This window comes from Panthera pardus, unplaced genomic scaffold, assembly GCF_024362965.1.
Source record: "Panthera pardus isolate Hobbes unplaced genomic scaffold, ASM2436296v1 HiC_scaffold_25, whole genome shotgun sequence".
NCBI lineage: Eukaryota > Metazoa > Chordata > Mammalia > Carnivora > Felidae > Panthera > Panthera pardus.
In genome coordinates this window covers 42,960,517-42,972,529 of record NW_026526821.1, presented here as the reverse complement: position 1 = coordinate 42,972,529, position 12,013 = coordinate 42,960,517, and the positions used below count along the sequence as shown (strand labels likewise).

The window sequence follows — 12,013 nt, the reverse complement described above, 5'->3', positions numbered from 1 at the left end:
TAGATTTCTGGCAACTCCTGAAAAGACATGTACAAGAATGTTCTCAGTAGTATTATTTGCAATAGTTAATAAACAAATTAGTCTATTTGTACAATGAAGTACTACACAGCAGCCATTGCTGTGTAGCTGCAATATTATACGTGAACCATACATGAATAGCACACGTGAATCCCACGTAGCACAGAAAGAGCTGGGCACAGAAGTGTACATATGGCAGATACCCATTATATCAAGTTCAAGAATAGACTAAACAACGTCTGCACTTGATGTCAGCACGACAGATATAGGGGAGGTAAACCTGCTTAAAAGGGGCATGAGGGGCCTCTGAGCTGGTGGCAATATTCTGTTGTTGATCTGGGCGGTGGTCACCTGGTGGTATTCTATTTCTGAAAACTCTCCGAGCGGCTAGTTTATGACTTGTGCACCTCTCTGTGTGTCTATTACACTTGACCAAAAAATTCTGTAAAAGATCATGTTGCATAACTTGATCACCCATCATATTCATAAGACTTTGCTCTAAATAACTTCATTCTTCCTAAAATTCAAACAGACTTTCAGAAGACAGAGATTCGCCATGTTGAGAACAAGAAAACATTTTGGGCATTGGTAGCCTTTCTGATGGATGAATCCAGAAATGCTCTGAGCCAGTAGTGGGTGCCCCCCTCCCCCCCAGTGGCTGTGTCCCCAGGGGCCTGGGGAGGGCGAATTAGGAGGGAAAGCTCTTTGGGCCTTGAGGTGGGCCTGCCTGCTGGTGGAGGTGACTTAGGAAGGGCTCTGGTTCTGAATTTGCTTCCTTGACGCAGGACTAACTCTAAGACTATTAAATATGGGTCATTTGTCCATTAACTTATGGACCCTTTAAAAACACTGCTGTGTGGGTTTGAGAATTTTGATCTTCTGCCTTACAGTGCAAACCCCAGGAGGCTGACCGGAAATGTCCCATGATGGGAGGCTCCTGAGGACTCCCTGCTGCTTGGCCAGACAGGGCCAGAGAAGGGATTTCCCAGCTTCTTGGCTTCCTGTGGGTTTTCCCCTCCTGACCCCCACTGTGGCAGTGTGGGCTGTGCAGAAACCGCCCTCTCTGTGGAGGCCTGTGGCCACCCTCCCTCCTTGGCATGGAAAGCCTGCTCCCTGGGAAATGCTAGTGCAGTCCCAGTGCTCCGTGTGTCCCAGAAGCAGCTCAGGGGCCACAGGCTGGCTGGGCCACTGGTGGGCTCTTTGCTGGGTGGGCCCTGAGAAGGTCTGCCCTCCTTCCGGAAACAAATCTTTGTTCTGCCCAGTCACAAGCGGGCTTATCTATCAGGGTCAACCTCTTCCAGGTTTCACTGTAGGGTGGAACAAACCGTCCTGGAGGCAGCCACCTGTCGAGTTTGCTCCAGAGCTGAGTCAAGGAGGAACCGCCAACTAGGACTTGGTTCAAAGACCAGAGCCTGCAGCTGCTTCCAGCGAGAAGGGCTGGGTGGGCCACAGGGTTTGTAAGGAGGGCTCTTAGGGCAAGCCATCAGCACAAGCCAACGCAGATTTATTGAGGCCTACCTCACTGTTAGTGAAAGGCCCGGCACCAGGCCAGGTTCTAACGGTTGATTCTGTGGGTTGAAATAATGAATGAGGGGCACCTGGGTGGCTCAGTCGGTTGAGCATACGACTTCAGCTCAGGGCATGATCTCACAGTTTGCAAGTTCGAGCCCCACATCGGCCTCTGTGCTGACAGCTCAGAGCCTGGAGCCTGCGTCCAATTCTGTGTCTCCTGCTCTCTCTGTCCCTCTCCCCCTCACGCTCTCTTTCTCTCAAAATTAAATAAACGTTAAAAAAAATTTAAAAAAAAGAAATAACGAATGAAATAACTAAATTATGCAGTATAATAAAAGGCAATGAATGCTACTGAGAAAAATTAAAGCTGGTAGAGGAGATAGGGAATGCTGAGGGTGGCATTTTTTTTATGTTTGTTTATTTTGAGAGAGAAGGAGACAGAATCGCAAGCAGGCTCTGTGCTGTCAGTGCAGAGCCCAATGTGGGGCCCAATCTCATAAACCATGAGATGGTGACCTGAACCAAAATCAAAAGTCTGATGCTTAACTGACTGAGCCACTCAGGCACCCAGGGGGTAGCATGTGTAACGAGAGAGTCTGGCTGAGAAAGTGTTTTGTAAGCAGAGCCTTGAAGTAGGTGAGTGAGCTATGCAGAGACCAGGGAAGGGTATTCCAGGCACAGGGAACAGCCATTGCAAGGTCACTGAGCTCCCTGCTAGGAAGTGGGTCTGGGTGTTTACGGGCCAACAAGGAGGCCAGAGTGGCTGGAGTAGAGACAGCCAGTGGGCAGAGAAGAAGCAGTCAGGGAGGGCTGTGTAGGGTCTCCTGGGCCACTGTGAAGAATTTGCTTTTACTCTGAGTGAGATGTGGTCAAACTAACTCAAAGCCACATTTAGCAGATTGATTTAGCCTTCTAGAAACTAGCATTTGCATTAAGAATCAAAAGTCCTAAAAACCTCCCTGTTTTTTCACCCATTTAGACTTGTTTCTAAGCATCTTCCTTAAGGGAAGAATGAGAAATATTATCCATATTTACAGTTACAGCTCCATTCATTCATTCAGTAAAAAGTATATAGCTACCCATAAAAGCTTTGTTTATAATGCTGAAAAAATCCAGCAAACACCTGAAAGTCCAAAACTAGGGACACAATTCAACACATTATTGCACATAAATTTGATGAATTGCTATAGAACTGGTAAAAACTATTTTTCAAAGACTGATGGGGGAAAACAAGACATATAAAAGAAACAGGGTAACTGATGTTTGATAGGATCTCAATTCGTTTTTTAAAATGTACACATGTACATGGTAAACACAGACTCATGGACACAGTAACTATGGACACATGTACATGTTGCAACACGGATGAGCCTTGAACACATTATGCTAAGTGAAAGAAGCTAGTCGCCAAAGACTGCATATTGTATGATTCCATTTACTTGAAATGTTCAGAATAGGCAAGTCCATAGAGACAGAAAGTAAACTAATGATTTCCAGGGGCTGGGCAGGAGGGGCTGGGGGTGATGGTCAATTACTAACAGGGCTTCTTTGGAGGGGGTGATAAAAATATTCTGAAATTAAATAGTGGTGATGATTTGCACAATTCTGTGAGTATACTAAAAACCCCTGAATTGTACACTTTAAAAGGGCGAATTTTATGATATGTGAAATATATTTCAATAAAGCTGTTATTAACAAATGTATACCTACACCATTGGAGAAAGACTGGAAGGAAATAAAATATTGGATGGTAGTTTTTTTGCAGGGAAGTTATCACTTTTCTCCTATATCTCAGTGATGGTAGCAAGTTTGCAGAATGACAAAGAAAAGGGACAAGTATGGCACGGAACAGAGCCTATTTGGGGACTTTCTGCAAGTCTCACCCACCTCCTGACAAGGATTCCTATGGCAGTGATGTGTGATGTTTGCCCCACTTTTCCACTGTCCCCTCTTCTAGCAGACAGCGCTGCTGGCCCCTTTGGGATTGGGCGGGACTACATGACTAGTTCTGGCCAACGACTGTTAGTGAAAGTGACATGTCACTTCTGAGCTGGAGCATGTAATTGCCCGCGTGAGCCATCCCCAGGGCTCCTTCTGCTGAAGCAAACTTTGAACGTTCAGGATGGGGGCTGCTCTGTCAGCCTGGCTCCTAGTCATGACAACACGGAGCGCTCCCAGCAGACCCGAGATGGGCATGCGAGGTGAGTGGGACCTTCCTTTGGGAAGCTTTGTGGTGTTTTTTGTTTTTTGTTTTTTGTTTTTTTGTCACAGCACAACCTAGCTGGTACCGACGAATGTGTGTAAACCATGTGATCTGAAGAGACGCCGCTGCCATTAGCCCTCTGCAGCTGCTGTCCAGACCGAAACAATGCAATGACTACCCATCACACTGCAGTCCAGTGTCCTACCTTCTTTTATGTTCAAAATGCCTTTATGTTTATTTTTGAGCTCTCTTTATAGCCAAGATGGGAGATAGGAGAATCATATATTCTCACTGCACAGGCAAGTCAAGTGATTTGTCTCTGGTTCCCAGACTCATTCAGTGGCACTGTCCAGTGCGCCGGCCGCAGCGGCCCCTCAGTCTGGTCCAAAAAGATCCAGTTACTGGGCCAGGTTAAGCAATACAACAGCATAGCTTGTTCAATAAAGTTTGTCTTTAAAACAAACCAGAGACTTGACTGTAGAGGAAAAACCACAGCACAGCAAAGAAGCGTCTGGGAGAAATAGGCAAGAATGGGTCTATGAAGATAACTACTTACTTATATTTCTCCAAGGTGAACTTGATCTTAGGAAAGAAGGGAGAGAATTAGAAAATAGGGGGGTTGAGAAAGGGGATCTCCAAGTCTCCAAGCCAAAGAATTTGAAGAGGAGTTTCCCCCCTGCCTAGAACGACAGCTCGTGACGTGAGGCCAGTGACATGGGAGGATCCAGGGGTGGTAGTGGCCGCACAGAATGTGTCCCAAGGCCCTCAGCCCACGCTTCTCTCCTCAGTCTCCCTCATCCCTTCTAATGCCTATCTGTCCCTGGCACCCAGTCCCCAAGGGTGGGTCAGCAGGCAGCCGGCACAGTTTTAACATCACGCAGACCTGGACTGAAACAACTTGCAGCATCAATGTGGCCATGGCACTCAAATCCTTTGATCCTCAGTTTTCTCATCTGTAAGACAGAGAAAGTACCTGGCTCACCCCAGGAGGACTTGGGGTACTACAGCAAAGTAGCTGGTACAGTGTGTTCGGTCAATCATTCTTATTTCTGCATTTCTGTATTTAGAGCAGCAAACATTAAAAATTATATATATATATATATATATATACACACACACACACATATATACACTCATGTATATACACATATATGCATATACACTCACATATATACATATACATGTATGCAGATACATGTATACACACATGTATATACACAAACACACATATACACATGTGTACATGTATGTATATAGATACATATACACATATGTGTGTGGATACACATACACACATATATGTGTGTATGCACATATACACATACATGTATATACACATATACTTATGTATATAGATATATACTCACATATATACATACATATGCATGTATAAACACATATACACACACACATATATACACACATACATATATATACCCATATTTCCCAAAACACTTGCTAAAAGGTTTATCTCCACGAGTTAGCATTCTTCCAGAAGTTTCCCAGAGTAAATCACCCTGGCCTCCCACAACTGGTCACACGATTGACAACTCTTGTCTTGCCCTCTGAGATTGTCATAGTTTCATCTTACATTCTTCCACACCGAGCCATACTCTTTACCAAATACTCTGTTCAAAGTTTAGCTTCCATTATTTCCCCACTCTGCCCCCACCACAGTTGCTTGGCTTTTGGTATGAGCCATGGGATCCCTCTCATCACCATTACCAGGATATCACTCAGGGTGCCCTCTAAAAAATAAGTGGGGCTTCCCACTTTATACCTGGAGGTGCTCCACACTGAAGCTTCACGTGGGAATTCTAGCAGTTAGCTATAGCTGCATACACAAAACATAGTGGCTTAAAACAATAGGGTTTATTTATATGAGTTTGTGGGGTAGTTAGGTGCTTTTCCAGCTCTGGGCCAGGCATGGCCAATCTCAGCTGGACTCACTCATGGATCTGAGGTCAGCTGATGGGTTGGCTGGTCCAGGATGGCCTCACTCCTATGGCTGGCTCTTGGCCAGCTGTTGGCCGAGGCAATGGAGACAGCTGGGCCATGTGTGTCTCATCCTCTAGCAAGCTAGCACAGGCTTGTTCGCATGGTCGTCGCAGGCATAAAAGAGAGCAAGCAGAAACCTAGGCTCACAACTGTCACGGTGTCACATCCGCCATATTCTTTTGGCCAAAGCAAGTCATGAGGTTAGTCCAGATCCAATAGGAAGGGAGGGAGACTGCCTCTTGGCAGGAGGAGCTGCAAAGTTGTGTAAAGGGTGTGGATATGAGGAAGAGTAAAGTGTTGTTGGTTGTAGTAACCAGTTACTACAGGATCTTTCTCAGGTGCAGGGAGCAGGGCTGCCCTATTCTGAGTTAAGCACCAATGGGGTTCCAGTCCCCAATGGCTGCTGCTGAGCACTAACTTTCCTAGGACAGAGAGCCTGCAGTGACTCTACAGGTTACCACAACTCACTCTGTCTGGGCCAGTTGGGTTTGTGTTTCCCCTCATAGCTCTTTCTCCCTCACCTTCTTCCCCCTGCACACTCCCCACCGCCTTCCCTGTCCATAGCTTATTCAATCCGGACCTCCCCCTTTAACACTAAAGCTCAAATGTCACCTCTTCCTGGAAGACTTCCCTGACTACTCTCATCCATCCCTTCCTCTCCTTTGTCCACACACAGTCAGTGCTGCACATTTTAAACCTTAGGTTTTTAGAGCCACCATGCATGAAGCTCTAATCAGGTGCCAGGAATGTTGATCTTCCTGGTGCTTGAGTAGATACTATTATTATCATCATTTTACAGATGGGTAGCTAGGTTGACAGGGTGACTTTCCAAAGGACTTCCAAGGGGTGGTGAGGGATGGATTCTGTTTTCAAAGTCAGGCCTGTCCTACTCCACCACCTAGCAGAAGCTACGGGTGCCCTGCTCCCTGTGTGCCCTCACCTTCACCACTTCAGTGCACACAGTGGCCCAGCTTCCAGCTGCCAGTGCCTGCATCTCTGCCTGACCTCCTTCTCATGAGGTTCACTTTCCCCACATGGGAGGTTCAAGAGCTGAGGGATTAACTTCCTGCAGGAGCAGTCCTCAACAAATGGCTAATAGGAGCAGGTGTTTAGCTACCCCAGGGTGGGGTGACTGAATGTATGTCCTATGCTGGCTCCCGGGCAGGACTGAGGTCCCATTGTCCACAGTGCTAGAGATGGAGCACCTTTCTTGGCTTCTTCCCCCTTCCTGCCACACTGCCCACTGCCCTACTGACATTTCCTGGGAACATTCGTGAACACACTACTTTCCCTAAGACCCTTGTATCAGGGGATACTTCCGGGATGGCGCAAGCTAAGATATACCTGCTAACACCTTAGCTGTTTTCTCCCCCTTCTCTTAATCATCTCTTGTTAAGCTGTAAGCTACTTGAAGCCAGAGAAACTTGTGCTTATTCCCTTGGCCTTTCCTCAGCACCTAACCATGCTCAGAGCCTTAGACGCTCTGCAAATACTAACTGAAATAATTTATTGATTCACAGATACCCTCAGACTACAGATTTGGGGACAAGAGTCAATATCTGACCCCTCTTCCTTGCAGATGGTTTGGCTTCTGTTTAAGATGCTGGTCAAATCCATCATAATTGGTAAATGTTCTTAGGTACGAATCTTCTCCCAAATCTTTGGAACAACTGTCCTGCCAAGTAGAAGATGAGCCTTTGACGTGGCTGAGGACATACACGCATGCTCACCTCTCTTGAGTGTCCTTGACCATGCCTTTGGGGATCAGTGGGCTGATGTGACCTTATAAGATTGCAGTCAAAATCTGAAATAATCTGATTTGTCCTTTCTTACCCACTCATTAAAGAGTGTGTGGTCCCTAAAGAGTGTATGGTATACAGTGTCCTGTACTTGTCTACTGGAACAGAATTAGATAAGCTGGTAGCTGGGCTCCCTCCCACCTCATAGCTATGAATTCTGTCCCAAGTATCATAATGACCAAGCACTCAGAACATCAGACTCAGAGGAGAACCCTAAGAACAGAGCCAGAGCTTCTATTAAGAACCATGTACCTAACCTACACTATTTCAATTAATCCAGCCTTTGAAGCAAGGTAATTACCTTCCTGCCCTTATTTTACAGATGAAGAAACCAAGGCTCAGAGAGGTTAAGTAGCTCACCCAGGATAAGGTGCTGATTGGCAGAGCTGGAATTCACACCCATGTCTGGCTGTCTTCAGAGGCAATATTCTTTTGCCCACCCTGGACTCCATCTAAAGCACCCTTTGGCAGGGTAAGGACACATTAGACTGGAAGGAATGTATCAGTTAGATACTTCTGCATAGCAAACTTTCTCAAATATTAGTGGCTTTGAACAGCAATCCTTTATTTTCGCTCACACACTTGAGTTGGCTAAGGGTTGGCTGATCCAGGGTGGGTTCTGATGGGCAGCTTTGCATCAAGCTGGAGGTCTGGCTGGCCTCAGGTCCTCGCTTCAAGTTGGGCTCAGATCAGCTTCACTGGGGTTCATTCTAGGATGCAGGCAGCAGTTATCCAAGGAGATAGCTCTTCTCTTGGTGTTGACAGAGGCATGCGAGAGCACGTGGAAATGCACAGTGAATCTCAGAACTGGCATGCTGTCATTCCAGACTCATACCATTGGCCAGAGTAAGTCACATGGCCAAGTCTAAGTCAAGAGTCTGGGAGTTACTTTGCCTCTAGTGAGAGGCACCGTAAAATCATCTGACAAAGGTGGAAAATTGCAGAGAGAAGTGAAGAATTGAAGGCAGTAATTTTATCTGTGAGAAAGACTAAAATCAACACAAGGGAATGAGTGGCTGTAGAGAAAATTGTGGGGAGCAGGGTTCATCCTCAGTGTCCCTCCAGTTACATTACACAGAGAACAACTACTCTGAATTTCAATATCTGTGCTAGGGTCCCTTTGTAGAGGCTGCTTAGTCTTGGAAGGCCATCTCCTCAGGTTTCTCAGCTCCCTAATTCTCCTACATGATCCCAGACATCAACCTGATTAAAGGGACAAATTTCAGCAATATGGGAAGTGTGTGAAAATAGAATGAAGGACAAGACTACTTCCCATTTTCCTTTCCCTAGAGCCACCCAGCTCTTGTCTTAGAAAATGAGTGACTTCTAAATCCCATGACTATTTTAGTAGAGAATTAATCCAATGGTGGGCTGTGCAAGAGGGAGTAAGGGAAGGGCTCTGGATAGTCAGAACCTGAGGTCTTAGAAGAGGAAGATATTTATTTATTTATTTATTTAAATGTTTATTTATTTATTTTTGAGAGAGGGAGGAGGGGCAGAGAGAGAGGGAGAGAGACAATCCCAAGCAGACTCTATGATGTCAGCGCAGAGCCTGGTGCAGGACTCGATCTCACAAACCGAGATCATGATCTGAGCTGAAATCAAGACTTGGGTACTTAGCCAACTGAACCACCCATGCACTCCAAGATGGAGTTGTTTAAGTCTTTGGGCCAGCCAGCTGGCTCACCTGGAATTCTTCTTGACCTCTTCTTGGGGATAGCTAGAGAAGCAGAGCTAGAAAGAGCTAAACAGACCTCAGTGGAAACATCCCAATCATATTATGAACTTAGGAAATTTAACACCTGTGAGGCACCCACGGAAAAAGTATTGAACCCAACTGATGACTGTGGTCTTGATTAGTGCTGTCACCAAATCTGCTCCTGAGTTCAGAAGAGTCCATGACCCTTTGGAGTTAGGTATGACCATGTGATTTGTTTTGACCAATGAAATGTGAACATAAGTGGAATAGATCACACTGGGTAGAGGATATGAAATACAGTGTGTAATCCACCATGGTACCTTCCCGATGCTGTGATACTCATGGAAGCATGTATTGAAAGAGAATCTCCATCTACCTAACTCTTACAGTGATTATAACAGACAGAGCCCTTGTTATGGCATATACTGGATATGAAGCCTAAAAGAATAATCAAGATTTGTTGACTAAATCACTGAGCTTTGGGGGATTGTTTGTTACAGCAGCATAATCTAACCTCTTCTGACTAATATAATCATCCAACTCAACCAACAGAGAGATGTTTCAGAACAAAGAATTCAGGAGTGACAAAGTTATGATTTTTAAAGGTTTTTTTTTAATTTTTATTTTGAGAGAGAGAGAGAGCAAGCAGATGAGGGACAGAGAGAGAGGGAGAGAGAGAATCCCAAGCAGGCTGTCAGCACAGAACATGATGCGATCATCAATCATACAAACTGTGAGATCATGACCTGAGCCAAGGTCAAGGGTTGGATGCTAAACTGACTGAGCCAACCAGGTGCTCCAAAAGTTATAATTCTTAAAATAATTATACCAACAAGGATTTATAACCTCTTAAATATACAACTAAGACTAAGCAACTGCAGGGATTATGCTTATGGGAAGAATGTAAATGCTATAGACCTTGACAAGTTAAAAATAATACTAAAACCTATTTTTAAAAATGAGAGGGAAGAAATAAGAGTGCTAATTTCTTTTTACTTTTATTACTTTTTTAATGAGAATTCACACCATCTAACATAGAAAATTAAAGTTTAAAATAAACTTAATGATACTAACCTCCCTGTTACTGTTTCCCCCATATTATTCTTTATGCTCAGAAGAAATTGATTTAGAAATGATGATGTCTAGTAATGAAGAAAAAAATGCAGTGCGGTTCAAGAATTCTTTCAGTTCCATTTTTTTTCTTCTGTCCAAGTAAAATTAAATTCTAGCACTTTTGTCTTAAGTTGGGTTCTTCCAGAAGAAGACTGATACTAAAATTTAAATATTTCATGAGGGGTGATCCCAAGGAACCCCGGCAGTAGAGTGGGAAAGCAATATAGGGAAGAAAAGAAAGCAAATGCCAGAGGTGTTAAAGGGCAGGGGGCCGCTGTGAGCAACTGGCTGAGTCCCACTGGGGAGCTGGGGGATACCACCTCAGAGCTGTCCCATCCAAAGAGCAAGGAAGCCGAGGCATTTAACTGCCGCTTCCACCCATGAGTGGGTGTTAACTCCCTGGCACTCCCTCCCTGCCCTGTGCATGGGTAGACCCTACTCCTGCAGCTAGAGATACCCTCTGGCAAAGGGTACTCAGGTGCTTACTGAAGGAAGTTACTGGACCGTACTAGAACAGTGAATGCCAACAGCATATGGGGCCAGGCTCCAATACCATCTGCCAACATTTTCTTGAATTTAAAAGGCCTGTTTAATGGGTTCATCTCAACTGAATTATTCCAAGTGAAAGAAGCCAGTCACACAAAAGGTACATATTATGTGATTACATTTATTTGGCTTTCTGGAAATGTCAAAACTATGAGGACAAAAACCAGATCATTTGTTGGCAGGGGCTGGGGAGGGCCACAGGGATGACTATGGGGAGGTACCAGGGAACTCTTTGGGGTGATGAAAGTGCTCTCCATCTTTATTCTGGTAGTGGTTTGGGGACAACGCATTTGTCAAAAGTCACAGAACTACACACCTAAAAAGGGCAAGTTTTCCTGAATATAAATTATACCTCAGAAATCGGACTACAATGTTCTTAAAAATATGTCTGCATATTAGTTGGTGTTTCAAGAAAGTTTAATTCTCTTCTCTTGAGGACTTAATGACTTGCTTCTAAAAATAGAATAAGACAGAAGTGACATAGTGTGAATCAGAGACAAGGTCATAAAAGGCATTGCACTTCCTGCTTGCCCTCTTACTCCCTCTTGAGTCAGCTGCTTTGGAGGAAGTTAGATGCCACTCCATGAGTAGCCCCATAGAGAGGCCTATTTAAAGAGCAACTGAGGACTCCAGTTGACAGCCACATGAGTACAACATCTTAGAAGTGGATTCTCCAGCCTCAGTCAAGCCCTCAGTTGACTGCAGCCCAGCTGACGGTTTTCACCCTCATGGAAGACCCAGAGACAGAAACATCCAGCCAAACAACTGCGTGAGATAAAATGGCTTGTTTTAAGCTGCTATGCTTTGGGTTCCTCTGCTATGTAGCAATAGATAATCAATACACTGGCTTCAAACTTAAAGTAACCTATTCTAAAATAATCCATATGCTGAAATATTTGGTATGATATTCATGTAAGGTGAATGACCATTGTTTTTAGGTGGTCAATTTGAGGATCACTTGTCTTTCGTTTGTTCTCTTTTATATATTCTTGTACTGCTTGGTATAATGACTGTGTATCCTTAAAGTTAAAAACAAAAGTAGGGCACCTGGGTGGCTCAGCTGGTTGAGCATCAACTCTCAATTTTGGCTCAGGTCATGATCCCAGGGTCGTGGGATCGAGCCCC

General features: G+C 44.7%; 1 protein-coding gene across 1 annotated transcript in view; it reads right to left on the bottom strand.

The window, feature by feature from the left end:
* Positions 1-8,074: 8,074 nt before the first annotated feature.
* BANF2 (BANF family member 2) overlaps positions 8,075-12,013 on the bottom strand; it is a 50,281-nt gene continuing 46,342 nt past the window's right edge. The window contains exon 4 of the mRNA XM_019462461.2: positions 8,075-8,279. The gene's annotated coding sequence lies outside the window, so the exon portion shown is untranslated. The remainder of the gene's footprint in view (positions 8,280-12,013) is intronic.